Source organism: Oxyura jamaicensis, chromosome 3 (genome assembly GCF_011077185.1).
Source record: "Oxyura jamaicensis isolate SHBP4307 breed ruddy duck chromosome 3, BPBGC_Ojam_1.0, whole genome shotgun sequence".
Taxonomy (NCBI): domain Eukaryota; kingdom Metazoa; phylum Chordata; class Aves; order Anseriformes; family Anatidae; genus Oxyura; species Oxyura jamaicensis.
The window spans coordinates 27,186,162-27,207,240 of record NC_048895.1 but is presented as its reverse complement, the minus strand read 5'-3'; the positions used below and the strand labels follow the sequence as shown (position 1 = coordinate 27,207,240).

Here is a 21,079-nt window from a genome sequence, read left to right as displayed (position 1 = left end):
AAGGTAGAGCTTAGTGAAGCACCTGTTAACAAATTCCAACAAACTAAAATTTCCATAAAATTTTCTTTTTCTATCTACTGTTGTATTCAGCATAAATAGTGTCAATACCAAATATAAGAATAACTATGTTATGCTATGTTCCAATCAGTGGGCTCTTTGCGGACTTTTCTTCTGTTACTTTTTATAGTGTATTCACATCCTAGGTACTACAGAGAGCAGAGGGGTAACAACAAAACACCGAAATGGAATAATAGCTGATAGCACATCACTGATGCAGTAGTGAGTGTTTGTTGTTTGGAACCTGTTTGATTCAATTATTCCTGACAGATGTACAATTGAATTTAATATTACTGGACTTTTATACTTTGAGTATATATATATACACTCAATATATATATACAATATATACCACTGGCATACAGTTCTAGAGCTAAATTTAGTTTTTGTGTGGCTGAGTGGAATGCCCATCTTGGTTGGATTGAAAAATGTCATAAGGCTTTTTTTACCCAAGCATTTCTGCCAAATGCGTACAGGAAGTGGCTTTGGCAGTTATATCCAAACAAGTAACTTCATTTCCTGGAATCTGCTTTTTTTGCAAAATGTGGACTTTAGGAAAGAAAGTGAAAAGAGGGATGTTAAGGGGTAGAGGAAAGATCACCACTAAAAAATTCTGAAAAGAATTTTGCTCAAATTATCAAACTTTTTTTTTTTTTTTTTCTAGGTATAGTCACAACAGAATCATGTATTTTTTCCTTTTAAAAAAAAAAATTGATAGTTTCTTTATATAATAATACTATAAAAAATATGTTGAGCATAACTGGCATTTTCTGCTTATTGGCAAGGCAAACATAAAGTAGTTAAGATTCAAGAGAATGTGCTGTATGACCACACAGGTTATAGATGCCTATTACCAACCAGAGGTTTAGTAAAACATATATATTTATTGCTATAAAATCCAGAAAAATGGAAAAAGAATAGATGTCAGGTATAATTTTCAGCCTAAAAGGAGACATGAGTTGATGTAACATTAAATGTAGTCTGCTAAATATATCAAAATTTTATCTGGCTGCTCAGGTGCTATTTTTTATTCTTTGCAAAATTCATGTTTTCTTGTCTAACTTGCTGGTTTTGTTTCACATATTTATTTTTATTTTTTTTTCTTCTACTCTCTTCAGGCTAATATCCTGAATATTTCAATAACAGTGCCTGCAACCTTCTCACAGTTCTGGATAGCTGCCTATAGTATAAGTATAGCCTTCATGTTGTTATGCTCTTACCCTTAGGGTCAAATTGTAGATATTTTTCAGAAGCTTGAAAAGCAGAAGTTCAAGAGTTGTTCTGTATCAAATGCTTTTTAAAGGGTTATAGCAAATTAGGGGCTATTTCAGAAATGATAATAGAGAAAACATTGCATTGAAAAATCTAATAGCAGTAAGTCATACTGTGAGGCATCAAATGGGAATATTAAAAAAATTTAAATTTTCTCAGAAATAGTATTGCAAAATCCGAAATTTTATAGAGGAAAATAAATACGATGCAGAAGAAATCTTAATGTCATAGAAAAAAAATGCTACAAGGTACACAAATAATGGAGAATTAATGTATCCTTCAATAACGTATTTAGTTGTGTTTTAATAGACAATACATGAAGCAACTTAGTACAACTGTTGATTTATGGAGAACTTTTTCAAGTTCTTAAAAATTGCTTTTAATGTGTATATGCACAAGAAAAACACTTTGGAAGCAGTTCAGTGCACAACTTAGGGCAAGAGTAAAGATAGGTAGTCATTATGTATACCTTTCCCAAATGGCAAAGTCATAAATAGCAGCTACTGTAAGTTTGTTTTGCAGTGGAAGCTTTTACTTCCAATTCTATTTGATATTTCTTTCAATATTTTATTCTTAATGTAATCATCTGTTATTTGGTTTTGTAGTTCTTCTGATGTTCAGTAGTGTTCACTTTTTCATTATGTATTCAGAGTTGTCACTTAAGAACTTCACAGTTGTCATGTTTGCAGGTGTGCCCACTGAGTACTTGTGGCACTCTTGCTATTTCTAAAGAAATTGAACACCTTAGTAAGAATATTCCTGAATAATGTATGAGCTTCTGTTAACATTTGTCATAGTATGTTTCTGATTCTTTACTGGATATTTAGGAATTTTCTTTTTGTTTATCATATTTTTCCTTTGTGTTCACTATTGTTTGTGTGCTTCCACTGCTGTGTGGGTCTAAATTATAAATAAAAACAATTCAGCTTTACATTGCAATATGAAGGCAATGCATTGCATTGAATAAGATCCCAGAGTGAGATGCAGGACATCTGCTTTTTATTTCAGCCTTTATTTTTTACTAAATTTGTGAACTTATGCAAGTGACCTCATCTCTCTGAACCAGTTTCCTCAACTGTAAAATAAATTGGCTTATATTTCATGATCACTTTGAGATTTCATGTTCAAAGGCCATCTGTAAGTGCAAAATCTTGTTTTTCTAGCATTGAGGAGCAGATCAAATGATTTGTGAAAGTAAGACAGTGAATTAGAAGCAGAAACCAATATAAAACTTTGGAAGTCTTGGCTCTTCATTTTCAGACAGCATTACTGCAACATATTTGTTCTTGAAATTAGTTCTCTTTATTGATAGATAATTTGTTTGGGAAGCTTTGTTGAAAATCTAGGTTATGTTGACTATTTAAAATTCTGTGAAATCATGAGTGAACATTTCTGGTTATAATATGTTTTTTATTTATTGTAAGTTCTTGGAGTAAGATGCATACAAATGTGTTTCATGCCCAGCCATGTCTATTTGCTGAGTAAAAGAAAGAAGAGTGAAGTACTCAGCTTGAATTTGGAAAGTTCAGCATAGCAGAATGATTATATTTTTCATTATGAATCCTTTCCTCTGCAATACCTCCCTACTTTGATCACCTCTTTGTTTATCCCGTTTACATACAGCTTTTGCTCTGGCAAGAGGCAGTTCAGAGTATTTCATACATTTATTCAATCTTTAAGTGTACATAAAGAAACAGGCATCAGCTTTAAATGATGGCCAGCGTTAACAGGAGGACAATGATTAAGTTTTGTATTAGAAGTGACAAAATGACTTAACATAGGGGAATGCTGTAAGAAAAATTCAAGCAAGTTTATTTGATTAACTGAAGCCTAATATGAGAGTGTTCGTGGCTGTAAGATACAGCACGTTTAATATTGAAGTAAGCCTGCATGACAAGGAATTTCCATAATACATGGTCACATTTTGATCTTAAGCAAAGAAGTTTAAAGCCATTGATAAATGTATGGTACTTGCTGTTAAGGAAAAATTACTCTTTTTTTTTTTTTTTTCCTAGTGATAGTCATTTATTTCAACACAGATTTGCAAGGGGCAAAAACATTCTTAATTCTATGTCTTGACATAAGCAGATTTAGCTACAGAGATTAGTAGTGTGAAAATTGTCTTTTGAGATTAGTAGTGTGAAAATTGTCTTTTGATCCTTAGCATATTCACAATATAATTCAGTTGGTTATACATTTAAGTTGAAAAGAAATTGAAAGGCAGCTTTTCAGTACGAATTGTGCTGATATAAAATATAATTTCATTCAAATACTTTGCGTGACGTGATTTTATTTCTTAAGTGAAGTTCCCTAGCATAGCTATTGAAATCAGTGAATTTTCTTCAGAAAACCTCTATACTTAAATGAGTCAGACAACAGGTAAATCCTGCCTCTGTGAGCAATTAATTTTGCCATTGACATCACTGAGACAACAATATCATTGGTTTTGATTAAGCCAAGAGCTTTTAGAAACACAAAAACAAAAGACAATTATAAAGATGCATAAGAACCCAGATTACTTGACTTTTTTTTTTCTTGATTTTAATACAGTTGATATACATTAGGCATCATAAGAGGAACTGTATTTTTTCTTTTCTCTTTTTATATACTGTGAAGACTATAGTCATAATAACTAAAGCTGAAAATCTGAAAATAAATTAGTAGGAGCAGACACTGTAGAGAACATTTTTAAGTGATGGCATGATATGAAATGTATGACATGTTATATTACAGTTGTACACATGTTTTATAGAAGGTTGTCTTCTACTATCAGTGATTTTTTTTTTACTTGTACATTTTAAGAAAGAAGAAATAAGAGCTGCATCTCCATGCTTATCTTTGTTTGTATGCACATATGTTAGCTGTTTCCCTGATTCCTATGAATGTACTTGGGGGGGGGGGGGGGGGGGGGAGGGCAATGCATGTTTATTTACAGGGTAAGGAATTTAGCTTCTAGTTCAATTTAATTTATATTATTAGTTTTGGGAATGCCAAAAAAAAAATAATTGTGTACATATCCATCTAATAGTAAGCGATCTGTAACCACTATAATCTTTCATAGGCTAAAGGAATTTAAAAGATTAAATACTTTTCCAGCAGCAGTCATCCACTAATAAGACAAAACATGAAATGGTCAAGAAATCGCTAACGATGCACTGATAGATTTCTGGAAAACAAATAATCTGCAAAATATTATAAACAAATACATGTTGCTAAATCCTAGGCTTTATTTTACCACACTGCAGTATCAGATTGCTCTCTGACTTCTATTTCATAGGGAAAGGTTGCTTCACATAAAGAGGAAGAATGATTATTTTGCTGAATGCAGATATTTATGACAGCAAAACTTACTGTTAACAGGATAGACTTAAGCAACCCACAACTACAGGGTAACATGCACTTCCTGCCTCTATGGTCAATTTATGATGGAATCTTCCTCGAAAAGCTGAATTAATTTTTATCTTGGTGAGGTTTTAGGAATAGTGATTGTAGTAGCTGGGGAACTTCGCTTTCCTGTTCTAAATTACATCTTCAGTTAAGCCTTAGAGAGTTTAAAATACTGCTTTGACATATCAGATGTGTTGTTAGAATCCTATTGGTTGTTTTTTTATGAATGTTTCTGGATTTTCTGTGATGAGTTCTTACGCTCAAGGGGAATCAACAAGGGTATTTACTTGAATTCCAGAAATATTTGAGTAATATTCATGAAATTCCTCAAATGTTTTTTATTTCTTTCAGGCAATCTGGGGACATTATAAAAGCATAGCTGTTACCGCATATTACTTTTAGTCTAGAGCTAAGCAAGTTTCATGCTCATATCATTTTGTGCTTACATGCTTGTTCTTATAGTTACAAGTCCAAGGTTTATTTCACACAAGCTTTAAGAGGCATTTAGGTGACAGACAGGAATGTGTGGTAATCCAATTGACTCTGACAACACTTTAATGCAACTTCCTTCCATTCTCCATCACTCAAACACTCACAAACATTTAGTTTCCTTTCTTTATTTCTTTATTTTTTATTAATTCAGTTTTAGACCTGTTCTGAAACAGGAAGTTACATGTATTGAGTATTCTATGTATTATGTATCAACACAAAGAAAATAGAACATCTACACAGTTAACCTTCTTCAGTTGTGCTGTGGCTTTAGAATAACAATTTTTAATCTCTGCTGCAATTCTTCCAGGGCGAAGATGCTGTCATACCAAACAGAGGTACCTAAAATGAGATATCAGTGCATGCAGTCAGATGATACGATCTCTATTGTCACATTAGGAACTTAGAAGCATGTAAGCACATATTCCATAACAAGCATTAATTTCTTATTAATTTATATAGCCTGAAAGACAAATAACCTCACTAAGGCCTAAGATGGCAGAGAGACGTTTAAAAATAAAATAATAATAATTAAAAAAAAAAAAAAGCTATCACCCTGTTAAACAGAAGAGGTATTAACTTATTAACTAGTAAAACAAGATCAAGTATACAAAAAAACAAATGCAATAAACTATCAGTCTTCCTGAACATGCAAATTCCAGGCTGTATTCTGTCCTTCTGTCCCCAAACCCATCATTTTGTTCAGAAAGTAACAAACTATAATAATGATAGCCCCAGCTGAAAGGAAATTTCAAAGTCAGTGTTGCATTCAAAACAATCCTTGTATCAACCCTGCTGCTGACACGTGGAACTCCAATACTTGGTGGATGGTCCTAATCTTTTTGTGGCATTCATTACATGGAAGTACTTTGGACAATATTTCAGTCTAACATATTTTTCAATTTTTGTCTTTTGTTGTTGTTGCCAATTATTGCATTTAGTGATAAAAGCAATATTTCCATACAGTGTAAAAGATTGTTTCTCTGCACAGATTGATATATTGGTAGAGTCTGACTGTATTTTGTATTAAAATGCAAAGCTGTATTTAATATTTTTTAATCTGCCTGTAAACTACTATGTAAAGAAAGCCACAGATCTGTCCTAGAATTTCTTGAGCCAGAGCCATTTTGAAAGAATAGCAAAAGAAGCATACAGCTGGAGTTTATTTCTCTTCCATGCAGTCCAACTTATGTCCAACATATGGCTTCTGCTCACAGCTTTCCTTGATTTTATAGACACATCCCCTTCTCCATCTGCTGTGACTATCCCTGACTGCTTTTAATTGCCAGACCTCCTGCTTCTGTCCTATTCGCCTCTCTGTATTTTATTAGATTAGCAAAGATTGGCTATTTAAAACAAATTTTGACTAAAATCAGTTAGGGATAGCTCACATGAATGATTCTGCTAGCCAGTGTGTCAAAGGAGTGGAGATGAGTGGAAATTTTTATCAGAACATTTTCTTCTGTGAAACTACAAGAGCAAAATTCTTTAATGAGCACAAAGCAAAACTGTGATATGCATCTGTGGCTGGAGTTTCCATGTGGCAAGGATATGTTTATGCATTAAAAATTTTGACTTGTCAAAAACTTTCTTGGTCAAAACCAGTAATGTATTCTTCATTTGCTGGAACAATTTTCTACATATTTTATTTTCAGTTGAGTAAGATTTACAGAACTATGATTTTTAAGAAGACATCTACCCACTTTATGTCCCCCAGTAATGGGAAGGCTTGGTGCCTGGTAACATATAATTGTCCCCAGAAAGGCTATCAGTAAAGGACTTTTATATTACATTTTTTATTTGGAGATGGTGTGTGAATTGCACAAGAGCTTTCTGGAAGTACACAGATTTATATGTTAAAGTGCAAGGTTCTTTATTGGTGCATTATCCAGTGGACCTTTCTTTTTCTAGCCCTCCAGTATGTCTGCTTTATCTTTGGCAATATTAGTATTATAGAGCCACACTCTTGCTTTAATACTAGTATGCTTTGAATAGCAGGAGTAACAAGACTAAACAAAATGAAAGAAGAAAATAATTCACGAGATAGTTGTAATTGCAATGATGTGCACTTCCACAAAAACACAGTTTTTATTTGTCTTCTATTTCCCAACACAGCACCACAAATGTAAATAATTTATAGTAACCAGAAGGGGATAGTATTAATTTGAGAAGAAGTTATATTTTGTTCAATTGTCAGAGAGATTTGAGAAGCATAATCCAAAACCTTAAATTAGCTCAGGTAATCCATCCCGTAAGATAGTAACTAATCTGAATCAGGTAGGAATGGGGTTGCTTTTCCCAAGTGACAGTTCAGTTACAGAGGCCCAAAATTACCTCTTACATGATGCACAACCAAACCTATTTCAAATTCAAATGATAATGGAGATTGCCTAGGAATGTTCAGTAGCAGAATCTAGAATTTCAAAGAAATTTTGTTTTCCCAGTACATTATAAAGCACTTCATGATGTCCACTTGTAACATATATCTTCAATGTGACTTCTGTTATGTTTTCAGGATCATACCTTTGTTCTTGGCTGTATACATGTTGCTCTCCAAATAAGCAGTGATCAGGATAAACACAAATGAGGTCATCCATTAACTATTTCAGGGGGCCCCTCCTGCTTAAATTTCTCTATCATGAAAACTGATCATTGAACCCTGAGCATTGAATCCATTGAAAGAACTTTCTTCCAATCCCACCAAACTTAATTTTCTTTATTATTAGAGAAAGTTGCGTCCCAGACAGAAAGTTTTGTTTTTTTTTTAAAAAAAAAAAAAAGAGGATGAGTGTGTTCAAATCAAAGCTTGCAAAAGAAACTAAAGCAAGTGGAAAACTTTTATTATTATTATTATTATTTATTTTTGCTACTGGTATTTAACCCAAGAAATGATTAAAGAAGAATTATTGCCACTACTTACTAAGAATGGCTTGAAGATTAAAAACAATGTAGTTACTGACTATAAACTGGATATTTTGTGCCAGTTTTCAACAAAGAATGTTTATAAAGGTAATGTAAGGTTATCTGTTTGTAATTCAAATAAATTGATGGAAATTAATGTCTTTGGTGGGGAAGTGAAATTTACACTGTCTACTCTGAAAGGCAATCCTCAGTTTCTAACACTGAAAGAAGTTGCATATGGCACCCAAATGAACCTTAATTTTATGGTGGTGCTATATGACCAAGGAATAGCACTGTTTCTTACCATTGTTCACAAAGTAAAGAAGTATATTTGGGCAACCACATCTTCTAGCTCAAAAGTGGAACACTCACCAGTGGCCTCCTAAATAATGATCTTGGAACAGATTATAAAGGAAAGTGTAATCAAGAGGTAAATGAGATAAAATATTTTTAAAACTATTTTATCAAGAGTAGAGTTTAGCCAACTAACCTGAGAGCTTGGACAAGGGTCTTGCAGCAGACTAAATCTGTCTAGGTTTAAGCCAAGTATTTGATATATTGCTGCATAGCAAACTGCAATTAAGCATGACTATGACAGGGTTGGTAAAACAGTTTTTAATTAGATGAAGAAACAGGATATCACAATATGTTGTTGGAAGGATAGTTATGAGGGTGGGGAAAGGTTGTTACTAGTTCTTCAGTTGCCCTACAGAGCAGCTGTTTTCTGTTTTAATTACTGAGTTTAGCACAAGAACAAGGTATGTATTTATTAAATTTGTAAGTGTTTTAACATTGGAGGTATTGCATTTACTAAAGACAAAAGAATCATTTTGCAGGAAGGAATACGTGATTTTGTGGATTAGAGTAAACAAAATGAAATTAAATCAATTAACACTCGCTGCAAAGTCATGAGTTCAGGTCTAATAAAAGAGCTGTTACTTATTAGCTCAATTAACTGGTCCTGAGTAAGATTTCACTTAGTGGTGTTTTCATTTAGGCACCTTGTAAGAAACAAAGAAATCAAAATGAATCAGTGGCAGTGAAGAGGCTTTTTAAGAAAGTAGAAATGTTTTAAAACAGGAAGATAAACATTTTCCTATTTTAAATGAAAGTTGCAGGGGGATATATTTATGAATTATGAAACTATTTGGAGTAAATACCAAACAGAAAGAAATCACATGTGGCAAATGGTAATATTGATTATAAAATATCACATCCATATGAAATGGTAATGAATATTCTGAAACAATTAATTAGAAGGTTTGTAACAATCACAGGTGGGTCATTTGAAAACAACTTTCCAAGCAGGACAGCAGAGATGAGAATTTATTATTTTATTTTATTTTTGTATTATAAGATTGTAAAAAGAATCATATGGTAGTAAAGAAATGATCTTGTAGTTACAAATAAGCCTGTAGGTGTGAATATTTTAGGGCTCAATTCGATGTCTCTGAGAGAATGTTGAAAGATGTGATTAGTCTTTTGTGGTTTTTGCATTGATCTTACCCTTTTTGATTTGTTGGAATGCTCAGCCTTGTTTCATACCTTGTTTCTTCTGGTCTTTTATGAGAAGCATATCTTATGCCTTTTTAGTGTGCTGGACTCATTCATAAATAAAAGAAATTGCCAGGTTCAGGATCAAGACTTTTCTGTATAGGACTAAGCATGTTTCATAGAAATTTAAGACATTAGGGCCATCTTTTTTTTTTTTTTTTTTTTTTTTTCCCTATGGTATATGGTAACTTCAAGGATTTGATGCAGCCTAACTAAAATTTAAAGTTTTTTGATAGAATATTTTGGAATTCTTGGCTGCTTCTGGTCTGTGTGTCTACTATTTAGGATCCTTTATGGATACAGGCTGGACTTGATGACCAAGGTCACAGAATCACAGAATGATTGGGATTGGAGTGGATGTCTGGGGATGATTGGGATTGGAGGGGATGATCTTGTCTAACCCCACTGCTCAAGCAAGTCCAACTAGGACAGGTTGTCCAGGACCATGTCCAGGCAGCTTTTGAATATTGCTAAGGAAGGAGATTCCACAGCCTCTCTGGGCAATCTGTGACAGCGCTTGGTCACCCTCACACTAAAAATGTGTTTCTTGATGCTCAGGGAGAGTCTCCTGTGTTCTAGTGGGCTCCAGTTTGTGCTCATTTCCTCTTGTCCTGTGTTCATCTTTATTGCATCCTCACTTAAGTTTTTATGTACGGTGATGAGATCCCCCCTCGAGCCATCTCTCTCCTAGCCTAAACAGTTTGTGTTCTCCCAGCCTTTTTTCACGGGAGAGGTTCTCCAGTTCCTTAATCATCTTTGTGGCCCTTCATTGGACTCTCTCCGGTTTGTCCATGTCTCTGGTACTTGGGAGCCCAGGACTGGACACAGAAGTCCAGGTGTGGCCTCACCAGTGCTGAATAGAGGGGAAAGATCCTATCCCTTGACCTGCTGGTGTACTTTGCCCAGTGCAGCCCAGGATACTCTTAGCCTCCTTTGTGTCACAAGTTTATTGTCACAAGGATTGTTAATACTTAAAATGCTTTCTACTTTTATTAATTTAACAGTATTTTCAAGGAGCCAGGATTTCTCTTATTGCAGACTGATTGTTAATGGCCATAACTCAAAACCACGTGAACTTATGTGAACTTTCTATGGCATCTAAAGAATGTCCAAGTTAAAATTCATCTTTCTGCTGAAGAAATCTCTTTCTGAAGGGTTTATTTTTACACCTGTTTACTTCAAATATTCTAATGTATTGCATAATTCTGTTCAAAAAATGTAATATGTTTTCTATTTGTCATTATTATCAGCAAAAAGGGACTTAAATCAGCTATTTGCTGTGCTTTATCCTATTTTTTATTGAGTAGTAGGATTTTCGTAAAAGTTTAAAAATGAATAAAGGCATTCATCAAAGTGCTTTATTAAAAATGAAAATTACGGCTTTATTTAAACCTCCTCAAACTTCTGGACTGGTGGCATGTACACATGCTTTTGTTTGGCAAGGCTGTGTTACAAAAAGATGTATATAGCATTCAGAGCATTCAGAATATTTTCCTCCTCTCCCCTCCCCAACCCCCATTTGCCAAGATTTAGTGTTTCCTTTATAATTCAGTCTTTCAAGAAAACAGATTTTTTTTCCTTCAAAATAAAACATATATGGACAAAAGTGTTTTTAAAATAATTTAAAAGCTTTTAACAGATGAAAAAAGTCCAAAATAATGGAAAAGTAGCCACAAGTTTTCTAAGAGCAATGTGATAAATTTTTGAAAAGCTGAAGTGAAAATTCAGGAAATAAGTTATCCAATTTGTTTTTATGTATAATATTGATCTCCTCCTTTTCTATTCTGTTTCCTATCTCATAACTATTACAGATAAAAGTGGAAATATGTATTAGTGTATATATATTTATAATATGTATATATGTAAATATATATATATACGTATATGTATTTCAGGTACTAGTACTAACTACTACCAAATGCTCTACTAACTGCTTGGGGACAAATCCAGACTTAGGCCCACTAAAATGCACCCCTACTGTAATACGAGAGTTACAATATCTTCAATTCCACAGAAAACTTCTGCTGTTACATATGCCCAGAACTCACATTTTGACTATACTGTAATCGTCCTCACTGCTCATCCAGCAGAATTTATCATATGCCTAGAAGTCCTCGGTTTTGAGAATATTAGTTAAATTTCCTGAAGGACTGGTTTTGTGTGTTTATTTGGAGAATAGTCTATATACATTGACTGTATTGACCACTGTTATTTAGAACATCAGCAATGGCATGAGAAAGAAGGGATGATTTTTGTAATGTAATGGTTACAGGTCTTGTTCAGGAGGGGAGATGATGTACTCTTCAGGAGGAGAGTACATGAAATTTAGTGTGGTCATTGCTCGGAACAGCATGCCTGATAACTTTAAAATCTGTATGTGGGCACACAAGAGACTATCAAGTTAATTCTGAGGGGAAAACTCCAGTAACGCTTCAACAGAAGAATCAAAGTTAATTCTTTTGCACATAAGTTTTATTCACTTCTTAATATCTAATTTTCAGCTGCCAAAAGGAACAAACAATGAGGTTGGTAACATTCATATTGGATGTCAATAGATACCAAATTTTAAAATTAGTTAATTTAGAATGTTGACTGGTGAGAAGACAGCTTACCACAGAGCATCTGTCATGGTTTCTTCTCTCAATATCCTGTGTAAGCACACCCCACTTTTTAGTGCTAAAGTGTTCCTGCTGAAAATTAACAAACAACTTTGTTATAGAACAGCTCCTGCACTTAATAATCTGAAATCTATAAAATAGCCCCAAACTGGTGCTAATTGATGGCATACCCACCAGAGACAATTTTTTCTTGTGTTCCACAGATGTAGAACATACTGGATTCAGAAAACCTCAGTATCTTAACAAAGAATAAAGCTAAAATATAATGTGGAATTAAAAGTAAAGTAAGATTCCAAAACCAGATTGATGTTTATAACAAGTCATTTTTCCTCTGTTGAACTGCTCTGAAAATGAAATACGCCTCTTTTGTGGTTTATGGTGTTACCGGCAAGATTGGTGGTGGGGCCAGTTCTCGAGACACCAAAAATACATGCAGATCTCTACAGATGTGCCTAACAAAAAGCTTCACTTGCTTTTGGTCCAAACTGTCATGGCTCCATTGATATAGGCTGTCATTTGGTAAAGCTCTTAAAATATTCTTATCCCACAATTCAGTCATTTTTCTAAAATTGTGAAAGATATAAGGAAAATGAGATTTTAAATACAGTATCTATCACTCAAAGCTCCCTAAAATATGTAGAGGAGGTAAATTTTAATGAGAGTATTCTATCTTTTTTTAGACATACTGGTGTAGTCAAAAAAGGCAGACAAACTTTTGAACATAAAAGCCTGTTTTCCAGTCTAAAACAGAAGCAGCAAACATTGTTGCTACTGCAACATGGCAAATGTGTGAGTAATGTCAAAACATATACATTTAATTTGGTTTTACTTAACTGAAATCTTCATCTTAAAAACAGTAGTCTAAAGTTGATAGGTAAATCAAGTTATTAGAAAACGTTCTTCCAAACGGTGTTAATAATTGTAATAAAAAAAAACTTGCACGTTTTATATAGCATAGAATTTTCCTTCTATGGTTATATATGCTTTTCTAGCTTTTTCATAGTCTGCAGTGTCCAATGTAAGATTTCTCTCTGTTGTAGCTGTTTTGTTCTTATGCTGTGTTAAGGTAGGTTGCACTGGTTGCCTGCATCATATTTGATACAGATCATAATTATTAGAGGATACAACAAAAAAACAGCTTAATACAATAACACCTTACATACATCTCTGATCCCTATTTTTGAAAGTTAAACAAGAAAGTTCAGAATCAAGTAAACTCAGCATCTTGTTGAAGATGTGCCTTCTACATGCTGAGGCATGGTGTTAACTTTCATCAAGATCTTGTCCACTGGTTTATTGTTTAGGTTATAAATATCTAAGCGGGGATTAATTTTATTCCTCCTTCTTTTGGGTTTTATATATTTCAGTGCCTCTTAAATTCTGTACTTTTGTCTTTTGCCAGAGAAGCAGAGAGAAAGTTATTTTTTTCCAAACATCATGTTTCTTGGCTGATTAACAAATGATCTTAGATAGGTGTTCAGTTCAATCTTGCATTATATTAAGCTCATTAACCCAATGAATTATTAGATGGAAGTAATTTCTCTTTCTTAAGCCTATTAAAAAAAGAGTAGAAGTTAATGTTCTCCTTTTTTTTTTTTTTTTTTTAATTACAGCTTCCAGACACCAACATAAGTAAATATCTGAATTATTTACGTGCATAAATGCAGGTGGTACAGTAACTAATATTCGATTTGAGTTGCAATAAATTATATGAAGGTGCAAGATAGAGTCTTGGAAAAAAATCAATTTACCTTACTAAGACTTCCAAAAGAATTTGAAGAGAACATTGCAGCACAGCTGTAATTAAAAAAGTACTTGCAACCAAAATCAGAGATGAGAATCACAACATCCTAAAACAATGGCCCTGTCTTATTTTAGTAAAATTTTTGCAACTCCATCAGCTGTTGAAGGGAGCAGATTTAGACTCCCACAAAGAGGGGAAAAAGCACATTCTATTTATAATGTACTGTTTTTAATGCAAACTGAGAAAAGTAGTATATGTCCTTTTTTTATCAGAATTTACCTGAGATTTGTAATTCCAGCATAGACAAAAATGAATCTTATTTATTTAGATGTGGCAGCACCATTGGGTGGGTCTCCTAAAGCTCTTGTGGGTTTGACTTCTTATTTTCCTTTGTATCCACTCCCTGAGCTTCTGCCAAACCTACCACGCTTCATTTCTCCTCTCTTTGTACCTACTAATTAAGGATTTCCAATGTGTGTATATATTATAAAATGAGATATGACCTCACAGGCAGCTTGAAAGAAGAAAATGATTGTAAATTATAGCTGAAAAATATCTATTTTTTTGTCTTTGAAACATGCAAGCCATCACAAAAGAAATGTTTAAAAAGTAAAAATATTTCTGTAGTAATGTTGATATCAGAACATGAGAAAAGCTGGTTATTATCAATAGATACACTACTTCGTTCCTCACTGTTGATATCTGCAAACATTTTGTTCATGCTAAGCAGCCTCTGTTTCTCAGTTTCTGCACCCTCACAGAACTCTGCTCCAACTTTGGATCTGGTAACTCTGCTGGCTGTTGGCTCTTTAAAGAACAAACAAAAGCATGACTAAGTAACACAAAAGTAGGCATGTCATGAATCCTTAATGTTGGTGCAGATATTCTACAGGACATTGAAGCCATGCCTTGTCATCTGAGAAATTATTAGAGCCTGTAACAGAAATAGAATCAGTGCAAAATGGTCCTGGTAACCAAGAATAAGACATCCTAGAAAAAAATTTGTTCTATCATGAGAATAGTTGATGACAATTTATTTTTATTAACAGTTTTCCTTTATCCTGTAATTCTCAATAGCATTGTGCTTTGCAACATTTGACAAGGAAGGCAAACTAGTATTCTTATTTTCCTGACGAGGAAAATAAAGGAAAAAGATTTCAATAGTTTCAATCCTTTTGCATTGAGATCACTCTAAGGTTCAATTTGGTATCAGATTTACCACATGTCAATAAGGAGCCTAAAACTGGATTTTTGGCTGTCATTTGCCATTTAAGATCAAGTGGCTTTTGTTGCAAAATTTGACCTATTAAATGATACAGTGGGTTAATATGAAAACTATTTTTCTTACCTTTGTTTTTTCCTGATATTTCTTAAAATAACAAAAGTTAAAAAAAATCATGATTAGATTCAGGTATCATGTGTTATTTGGAGTTCTGTTATTGGTGGTTTTCTATTATCTATTATCTTGGTGAACTGCAAAATAATCAATTTTATCTTATTTTAAATTAATTTTACACTTAATTTAACCTTTGTTTTTGATACGCATTTTGATATTTGCCTTACTAGTCTTATAGTATTTATTAATACATAGACCTTTTAAAAATTGATTTTTACAAAATTCTATGTAATATTTCTTTTGTTTTGGTTATCTTAATTAAATCCAAATTTTAGTCATCACATATCCTCTAACAGCATATATTGCAGTACTTGTAATGGTCCTTGTCTCTGTGTCCCCATACTTCTGTACAAGTTTGTTGTTTGCTGTTAGGTATTTGCATTGTCTCATTTAGCGGTGAACTGCTGGCTAACAAATATTTCAATACAGAAATATATATAAAGAATAGTTTGTCAATTATCCATCAATTATCTTTATGTTGATAAAATGATGCCTAAGTAAATGACCTCCACACCAATTAACTCAAGCTGCAGTGAGTTAATTGCACAGTGAATATTTTCACTTGTGCAGTGCAGTCTGACCTTCTGGATCAATGTGCACTATCACAGTAAATATAGTCAAATTCAAAAAACTGTTCGTTTTACCCTCTTCTTCCCTGTAAATGAACAAAACAAACTCCTGAGCCAGAGAAATTAAATTATCGCATGGTCTTATTTAATTCATTGAGTGTGAATATTCTGTTTTTCTTTGGAGGCTTTAAATTTCCCAAAGACTATATTTTGATGTTCAACGCTGCACGGGTACCATGAGCAACCCTGTTTTATGTCTTTCCCATTTTTGAAGTACAGTCTGATGAAGGTAGTCATATGTAATGCACATGCTCATCATGATGAATTTAGCTGAGCTTTACAGCAGGAAAGTATTCATTGTATATTGTCTTAGGGTTTATTTTCCAATTTTTCAGTATTTATTTTTTGTTGATTCATTATTTCCAAGCTCTGTAACAGCTACTTTTTTTTCTTTCTGAACAGCTGGCCATGATATCTTGAGGGATCCTGATAAAAATGTAGTGAAATGCGCTTGCATGCAAATACTTAGTTTCCTTACATGCAAAGCCCTTAGTTGTATTATAAAGACTTAAATTTGTCCTTAGTTTCATTTGAAAGTACCCACAATTCCTTTGTTCATATTTGATTATAAGTGGAAACAGGTAACAGCAAGAACATGTTGACCATTGGAATGTTCTTCATAAGAATGAGAGTTGTTCTTCATAAGAATGAGAAGTTCATAAGAGTTGCGATTCACAATAGCCACCATCCTGAAATTCTTCAAACAAGACAAGCTCTCAAATGAGAGCTTTCTTTGAGCCAAGGGGACATTTTGCTCTTCTTGATTTCAGTGAAAGAGTTGGCAATTATTGGCAGACAGAATACTTGGTAAGGATGAAAAAATAACGTCTTCTACTGTGACATAGTAGTTTTTACAAAACAGATATGTGGGCAGAAGAGTGGACAGATGCCTTTCTCATGAGAATACATGGTCTGTGAAGAGTCAGAACAGCTATTCCCAAGAGTTTGCTTTTGTTAACACAGTCTTAATGTTCCTTCCTCAGAACAACTCAAATTGCAGCTTTGATTCTTCTCTCCTGGAGAGTTGTTTCCAATTCTTTTTGTAGGTTAAACTAACAGCCTGTGCCATGAGGGCCACTACAATTCCCTTGAAACTCTTATACCAGGACCAAAATCTGGCTACCAGTTGGGGTTGTGAGGGGATACCGTGATTCTTCTGACACAGAAGATAATTATTTCATACTACTGTGTGATACAGTTTTCCAGACTTTACTAGAGTGATGTAAATATTTTCTGTGGGTTTTATGCACTAAATTTTATGTAGGTCTTCTCCCTTTAAACAATAAGATCTTTATCAACAAACAAACCAAAAAAAGAAGGTGTCTAGACTAGCAGTCTCAAAGTGTGACTTCTAGATAGGGTACTCTTGAAAGGTTTATGAAAAAATCACTAAAATAAAGTCTTTAAAAACAGTCTAGTACTTACAAATTGGGATAATTTCTCTCCTGGCATTTGAGCATTTGTGCCACACCATACCCTACATGTTCCTTTTACTTATTTTCCCATTTAGAGTTTGAGAGGCTTTGTGTGTTATTTAGGATGGCTGTAAATAGCATTTATATATATAACAGTGTAAAATAAATTACCCTAGGGATAGAAGAAGGTGCATAATGTTTGCTGGGTTCTTTTCTGATATGTAGGCTTATAAATGCCATAGGTGTATGACTGAGTTTTGGAATCCCTTTGATTTTTTTATGTCACCTCCAAAATTATTACATTTTTGCTCAGTGTATTTTGAATTATTACAATTTTCAGGTGTTTAACCTGTTAATGAATACTACAATATGTTTTCTATTTCTTGGTCATTTCGGCTCTTGTTGCTCTAGGTCAGGGCTTGTGAGCAGTCATTGTGATTCTGCTCTCTGACTTACCAGGGTCAGAGGGATGATTGTAATTTCCAGGACTAATCCCTTTCAATGAAATGTTTTTTGTTTAATATACAGCTTGGGGTAGTACACTGGATAGGAGTACAGACTGAAATCAAACCTTTAATGAGAACATTCTTAAACATTCAAATTCAGGATGTGGATCAAATATTATTTTTTTCAAATTTGTGCTCTTTGAATTTGCAGTGAATGATGAGTTTGCTGTAGATGTCACATTTCTGAGTGTTTGAACATTAAAGCCAATTTACACAATTTGACAGTAAAATGGAAAAAACAAATGATGCAAAATAGATCACTTTTAATGCAACCCTGCCAACTGGGATTTCATGAATGCAATTGCAAAAAAAAAATATATATATATATATATATATTTTCTGATTATCTGAATTAGTTTAATGATAATGATTATTCCAGTTCACATTGTAATGACTTGATGACATGTGCTTCCTGGTTCTCTCCCTGTAGGATATGATGATTCTTCCTTAGATAAGAATTTTTAAACATTTATTTTGTAACACTATGCTACAGTGTTAAAGAAGGAGAGGAAAAATTATTTTGCCCATAAAAGCAAATGAAAATGTTTTCTATGAGACTAATAGTTTTAGCTGAACTGTTTGAAAACCTTGCCAACAATGTGCTATCATCAATGTTTTCTTCTCAATTCTGCTTTTATTCATATCATTATTACATATAGTGTTATAAATATATATCAGTTTACAGCTAGAGAAAAACTGAAAAGTCAATAGAGCCTTGTTTTAAAAGAACATGTAGCTTATTTGTTTGAATTAGGCTTAGGAGAGACAGCATGCCAATAATTTTAGTGTGTGTTTGCATTTGGAGGCCATCTGAAAGAAGACAACATTACTTTATGAAATTATAGGTCATTTAAGGAAATGTTAACAGCATGATTGAAAATATATCAAGCATGCAGAAGGAATAATCTTTACTGAGCAGAATGAAAACACCACCACTCCATCAAGCTTCCAATGTTTCTTGCAGTCTTTTACTACTAACATTGCTGTATTCCCTTATTATCATCCTAAATATCTCCACCAAAGCCCACAGGCTGCAGCATTCATTCTGTAGCTGTTTTATGTTCATATTATGCTGAGATAAAAACTTAATGGTTCTTTTTAAGCTTCTTTCCTGAGATACCATTTTCAGAATGTGATTGTTTCCTATTCCATACACTTCAGTATTTTCTTAAAATGGACTGTACACACTGGAAAATTTGCCAAGAATTCTGGAGATCTATTTTTGAATGTTTTTTTTAAGCTGTACCTGTACAATTCTGCTGCCACTTAATGTAATAGGGGAAAGCTGTTATCAGATTAATTTTAGTCAATGCATTTCTGCCTGGAAGAAACTGTAAGCATCATAAGTTTTTGTTTTCCAAATCTAAATCCAATTTTTACTTAAACTCAAAGGCAAAGCATTTTCAGAAGGGTTAAATACTTTTCATTGCAGTATTACATATGAATAAGGGTGTTTCACTGTTTATTTTAAGCTCAGCTGTGAACTTCATTAAGGCTTTCTGCACTTAATACAAACTTTTTCTGAAAAAAAAAAAAAAAAAAGTAATTCTAGAGGGTCAGCTCAGGCTGCATATTAAAATTAGTGCTAGTGATGGGGTGTATATGCTATAAAATTCTGCTTCCAAAGCTGACTTATTTTTCTTCACGGTGAGCATAAAACATGAACATTATCTTCTCAGGTCATTATCACAGAAAAATATATTTTCCTAAATCCTCTTGCTCTTTTGGATCACACAGCAGCAAAACTGCACTGTATCTTTCTTTGATTTTCTTATTCAAAAAGGGTGGAGCATTTCTGCATGCTTTGCCATTCAAACATTCCTGGTGGTTCTATTTTCAACTCAAAATTTTTAAATTAGTAACAGATGTGTTGATTCTTCTGACTGAAACAGAGGGCATTTTTTTCTGCTATATTTTGAATGAAGAGTTTTTAAAACTTCTACTGATTATTGAACCCTAACTCTTAGTCTGTGTTACCAGCCTTCACTGTAAACACTATCTTACACCACAAAAATCTCACAGCACTCAGTGGAAAGTAGTCGTAAAGGAAAAGTACAACGACAGCAGAATATATTCTGGAGTGACTATAAAATGCAGTTTTTTTTTCATGTGAACTCAGCTGGACTCCAACAAGGTGTAGCATGCTAGTATTGCATAGCCCAACATCTGTTTATGTATGCTTTGTTAATACGTGTCATCCCTGCTTACACAAAAACTGCAAAGTAGCTAGCCATGAAAATAATTTGCAAACATTATATGTTATTGGTAACATTGGTCCATTGGCACAAAAACTCTTGCACAGCAAAATTCCAGGAAAGTTTACACAGTGGATGTGGGACTCTTGATAGCTCTGAAGCAGGAAGGCAGACTTGTGAGTTGCCTTTGAATTTTTTTGTTAATAATAATACAGATACATGATTTCTTGTATCTGTAGATCATTCAGCAGTGATAACTGGTAAATAACACAAACTATCATACTTTTCTGGAGTGATCCTGAAAAAAAAAAGGGGGGGGGTCAAAAAGGGCAAATAGGTCTTATTTGTGGTGCACAAAAGAGAACAAACACCATGTTAAAAGTCTAAAAGGCAAGAACTAGCCATTTTTGTAGGTACTGTGTGAACATCTGATTCACTAAAAGGAGCCCAATTTTTTTTTCTTCCCAGAGCACTGATAATATTTAAGTCATGTCTTGGGGCAAATATGGAAGAATGAAAGAAATACAGAAACAAAGTAGCAAAGTGCAGCTTGCTGTTGTGAAAATACCTCATATTCTTATACTTAAGAGTATTTCGCATATTTACAACATTCACATTTTAGTTTTATTTATGAAAAATGTAAGTTGTCTTGAGAAATTATACAACACAAATATTCAAGCTTTAGAGAATTTAAGTGAAAATGAATTAATATGTCATGTAAGAGATCTTTTGTCAAAAATGCTTTCCTGTTGGTGGACCACAGAGCATAGTCTACCGTTTTTTTAAGACCCTTGGACTGATTTGCTATATTTGTCTAAAAAGGAGTTAAATAAATGTGAAATGTCTGTCTCTTGCTTATTCTGAAGTAGTTTCTTTCTTTCTTTCTTTCTTTCTTTCTTTCTTTCTTTCTTTCTTT

The 21,079-nt window shown here is 33.5% G+C and overlaps 1 protein-coding gene across 4 annotated transcripts in view; it reads left to right on the top strand.

Annotated features, from left to right (window-relative positions):
- KIF6 (kinesin family member 6) overlaps positions 1 to 21,079 on the top strand; it is a 170,137-nt gene that overhangs the window by 88,456 nt on the left and 60,602 nt on the right. The gene's annotated exons all lie outside the window — the stretch shown is intronic.